At 38.5% G+C, this 5,319-nt stretch overlaps 1 long non-coding RNA gene across 1 annotated transcript; it reads right to left on the bottom strand.

The window, feature by feature from the left end:
- Window positions 1–778: 778 nt before the first annotated feature.
- Window positions 779–4,608, bottom strand: LOC131300313 (uncharacterized). The gene is made up of 5 exons (XR_009190919.1): window positions 4,491–4,608; window positions 4,222–4,307; window positions 1,619–1,731; window positions 1,288–1,383; window positions 779–1,148 (listed from the first exon to the last, which is right to left on the bottom strand). It is a non-coding gene; the product is annotated as an uncharacterized LOC131300313 (long non-coding RNA).
- Window positions 4,609–5,319: the final 711 nt, after the last annotated feature.

Raw genomic sequence — 5,319 nt, 5'->3', positions numbered from 1 at the left:
AAAAATACTTTTAGAAAAGAGACAAAATAGTGTAAAGGGAGAGAAGAGGCTTAAACGGTAGAGAGATCTGAGAATATTGGAATTGAACGTTGGTCAAGATTCATGATCGAGGAAACTGAGCAGTGAAAATTGCAGTAAAAGGCAACGGGATCATTTTGAAAAATAACTTACGGAAGATTTAAGAGTAAGTCATTTTCATCCAATTAATAGAAAATGTTTTACATGTAAAATGTTTTCCTTACTTTTTACACAACCAAATACCAAAAAATAGGTAAAATATTTTACCGGAAAACATTTTACCTCCAAACAAACGGAGCCTAACATCCAAATGGGGGGCCACAATATAATTGCTGCAAAAAAAAAAGGATAGAAAAGAGTAGGCCCATTACGCTTTCACTCCAGCTCATACAAACAGGATTTGATAAAAGCAGAAATCCAAGGAAAATGTTGCTGAATTTGTGATGAGACAAACATAATGATAGCAGCATCTCAAACTTATATACCTAAAAAAATTGTTTCCTCCCTTGCACACTGGAAAGTGGTTTGATCACAATCATGTAATGCCAAAGTGATACGAGCGCTTCCCTCCACAATGTTATAATCCAAACACGACCTAAATGAACCGCCATCACTTCATACAATTTTGGTCACCCAAGATCCGCCCGCCTTTAGAAGCCATGTTGTAAGCTTATATCAAACTAGGTTTTGGCGGTCATGGTCACATGAAGATTTTGTGCCCGTGGAATATCTAAAATAGGATTATTTGAAGGCAAAACTGTGCGCAAAAGTGATTTATCAAAATTTACAAGTACTTGAATAATTTCAAAGTTCAGTAGCTAAAGCAAAAGATTTGTACATATGCTAGATGATGCCTATGCATTGAAAATTGACATAGTGGTAACTTGCAAATTATTCACACCAAAAATTTGCCTTGATGTCTATTTTGCTAAGATTCCGTGATGGCATTAGGTGGGAGCACTATTCTTTCTTGTCTTTGTGTTTCAGAGGCTTCACGGATTCATCTCCTTCCATGTCGCTGTGGCATGTAGACAAACGCCTTTTAAGTTAGACTGTCACAAACTCACCACGCCATCACCTCCGGTGGTTGCTAGTGTCATTCCACCGATGTTCAACTCCATCTTCCAAACCTGATCACGGAAATATAATATTTGTAAGGGACGATTCAACAAGCACATCCTCCCCTACATTATAGGCGACCCTTTTTTAAGCAACTACAAAAAAGAAATTAAGAAAAGAGAGCTCTTCAAGACCAGAGAGCAATGTAACCTTTTCCGTTAGAGCTTTCCATCAAGATTGGGGTTGAATCCAAGGTGCCATATTGCAATTCGCTTGTGAGTCCCAGTTGCTATTACCTCGTATGGCCTAAAAAAGAAATATCAACCCAAGATAAGAGTCATCTCAAATAATGGTGCTTCTAGCTTGTTTCTTTTTTATAAGGAACCAGTAAGAATCAGAATCAGAATCATGGTATGCTCAAGCAAAACATTGCCCTGAAAATATTTTAGTATTTCAAAAGGCCGGAATCGCAGGCATGAGGTTATTTTTACATGTGCCACGCACAAAATAAACTTGTATTAGAAGATGGACCCAATGTTACCTGAAAATATTTGGTGCCTAAGCAACAGCATAAATCGGATTGCCCTTTTCCTCAGGTAAAGCAAACTCAGCAACTGCGAGCCATCTTTGGTGATCCTGATCAAATTCCCAAACCTGCAGACAGATATCAGTCATTAATATTTTTCTGCATCAATCTGAAGATGATTTTTGCCAATATATTCTATATGTCTATTTGATCATGAGCCCAATAAGCATGTCTAATATTTGTGCTCAATATATAACAATGCTCAAGCATCTGATGCGCAATACTTAACAAACACTTGTATTAAAGACTAAGAATATCTACCCTGTTGTGTTGTTTGACAAAGAATTATAAGAATAAGACACTTAGAAAGAGATACGATCACATCACTCAATACCAATACATGTGTTGCGTAAGCCAGCCCGGATCACATCACTCAATACCAATACATGTGTCACGTAAGCCGGCCCAGATACTTGAGTTATAAAAAAAAAAAGAGCCAATACGTGCGTCCGTGAGACATGATACACAAGTGAAGTCACTACGTGACACTTCGTGCCTTTGAATCTGAGCAATCTAGTTTTAAATAATTGTCAATAGTATCCCCAACAGAACATTCACGCCTAAAGTATAAAGGACAGAGAGAAAGAGACAGACTCAACTTCTCAAACCCAGCAAGTTGCAGTCCCAGTTAACTTGCCTAAACATGGTAAGTTGAAAATGAAATTTTAATTTATTGGTTATAAGCCGGATAGAGAGACAAAGAGGAAGTGTACTGAATCCAAAGCGAGACTCATATTCAGTTAATATATGTAGCTCTCACCCAATGAAAGAAAACAGATTAAGACACGAAAAAGAACCAAAGAAAAATCTGAATTCCAGATAATTTACACATCAATCGGCAAAATACAGGAACACATCCCCTCAGTTGTTATTCTCTCTGTTAGGTGCTTTCTTCTTCTCCATCGTCTTTGTGCGTGAACAATAACAAATAAGTAAATTGAATGCATACAAATGTAAATACACGCGCACACACAGTCACACACACACAGAAGGAGAGAAAGAAAGAGAGGACCTCCCACCGCTGGCATAAGTGACTCAAATCACCCGGATCTTTAAGCTATCATGAACATAACAAGGAAATTATATCGGAAATTGCATGCAACCAAACAATGAGGACTAAATCTACTTTAATAAGTGATAAAATCACTGGGAAAAATGCACTCTAAAATTTATCTTTTCGCGTACTTGAATCCATGATGAGTCGCCCAAATCAAAGCGACTTGATGCCAGACAGAAAGCAGAAGAACGCCCGACCAATGAGGAAAACCAAAATCCACCCAAATCAAACCTTAGTCACAACTCATTCTACCCAAAATTGAAAAGAAAGAACTGTAAAAATTAGGCGTGAACAAACCAAATCCTCAATCTACATCAACGAAACGCAACAGAGCTATTGGGATTTGGGAAAGAGACAAGGGGAAAGAGACAAAAGGTTATTCCTAATGCGCATTTACTAAACAGAAACGTACTGCAAGCCTTAAATCGCCGGAAAACTTAATCGATTCACAGCGAAACGATTCAATGTTTCCAGCCAGATAAGACCGATCACCTGAATTTAACGGCATCGGAAGCATGGCAGAAGACCTAGGCGTACACCCAAAGCGTGATCGATAAGAATGGCAGATGAATAGAGTACGGGAGAGCAAGAGAGAGGATAAAACCTAGATCAATCGTTCCCATCATCAAGACCTAAGATTGAAATAAGTGGCGTCATCTGGTACAAAGCAAAAAATATACGGCTCAAATGAAGACAACATTCATCTCTACCCTTTGACAAAAAAAAAAAAACCCTGAAAGCTAGTCTAGAACACCTCCAATCCGGGGGCTCAATTGAAAAAATTGGACAAAAATTCCCTACCCTTTTAACGTTCTTTTATTAGAAGGTTAGAAATAAGCACATATAAGCATATATAATGTGCACAAACATTACTGAGACCTGGAAGAATACACATGCTTTCATTTCATAGATTCAGAAATTGGAAACTCAAGAATGAGCGAAAATGAAGTAGCATAACTGAGTGGGAAAACCTGAAAGTGGACCAATAATCCACAACCGTAAAGACAATTGGATATGAGGAGCACAAAACTTACACTATTTTTTACAAGCACCCTTTTTTTTTAACCCTATAAGATCAAATATGTTGCTATGATACCATTGGCGAAAAAGACATAATCGTAAACTAATAACTATTGATAGAACAAATTCATTGGCACAAAGTCCTTGGAAAATGGGTCCAAAAGCAAATCCAACGTCCAAAAAATTAATAACATTTGTCTACTTTTATAAACAAAAGCATCTAGTTAATTACTTGGCCATAAGGATAGATCCAAACGATAGCAGAATTGGCCATGACAGCAAAAAGCTTCAAATTCTGCAGCAGTGATAACAGCAAAATATGTTATGGTGGTGTTGCTCAAATCAATCAGGTTCCTTACCTATCATAGGAATCAGGCGCCAATTCGAAGGGATATTACATGCAACCAAACAACACGCACAAAATGCACTCAATTAAAAAAAAATCATTAAACCGGAGGAAAAAATTCACTGTAGAATTTACCTTCTCCCGTGCTCGAATCCTTGATCTCAGTTACCCAAATCACAACCGACCCTATGCGAGGGAGAAGGTAAAAGGACCTCCAACAACTGGCACAATACAAATTTCAGCCCGATTACAGCTCAGTCTACGTAAAAGCTTGCACAGAAGGCAACTCCTAATCTCTATATTATGCGACCAACAAAAAGCAACAGGGGAGGGAAAAACAAAACCTTAGCTCACAACGATCTAATTTTTCCAGAGAGAAAAGAGATGAGGTCCAGATCGATTACCTGAACTTAATCACATCAGAAGCATCGCAAAGAGACCTAGCTCACAGGCTTACCGTGATCGAGAAGAATCCCATATCAACAGAGACGAAAAGGGTAGAAGAAAATAAAGCGAGACCTGGAGTCCTGGATCCTCCCGACCTTGAGGATGTAAGGCACGTGTTCCCATCTGGTCCACAATAAAAAATATACAGCTCAGATCTAAACAGCATTCATCCCTGCCCTTTGACATAAATACCCCTGAACACATAACTACAACACCCCAAATGCAGGGACTTAATTGGAAAAATTGGAGCAAAAATTCCCAACCCTTTTAACGTTCTTTTATTACAAGGTTAGATAAAAGCCAGTCAGCCACATGATTGAGATTTTGTGACTGTGAACTTTATGGCCCATTTAGATAGAAAAAGTCTCAAACAAAAAACGAACAATAACTAGAGAAAATGACGGCCTAGGAATCTTAAAAACTAAAAAGGCCGCAAGTGCATGTTTTGAAATCCGCTTGCCTAGTCCTAGCCCATGGGCGAGACTTGGGCTTATATTTTTGAAATGGGTCCATCCGACAACAAAAAAGCCCGAGCCCAAGCCCGAGGGTGGCTTGGGTAGTGACTATGCACACTTTGCCCGGCCCGATGACAAATTGACAATTCAACAAGATGCCGTACTTTTATTTTATCCTATACAATGCTTATGCCCGATCAAATAAACGGATCCAAAAGGCTTGTGGACATTAGCTTGTTCGGTTTACAGAACTAATAGCAAAGGCATATACAGTTCATGGTTACTTAGGTCATCCACAGTGGTATAATCAAAAGTCAGTTGTTGTTAAAGT

Source organism: Rhododendron vialii, chromosome 9a (genome assembly GCF_030253575.1).
Source record: "Rhododendron vialii isolate Sample 1 chromosome 9a, ASM3025357v1".
NCBI lineage: Eukaryota > Viridiplantae > Streptophyta > Magnoliopsida > Ericales > Ericaceae > Rhododendron > Rhododendron vialii.
Note: the sequence above shows the minus strand (reverse complement) of the source record. Positions and strands in the feature narration are given on the sequence as shown.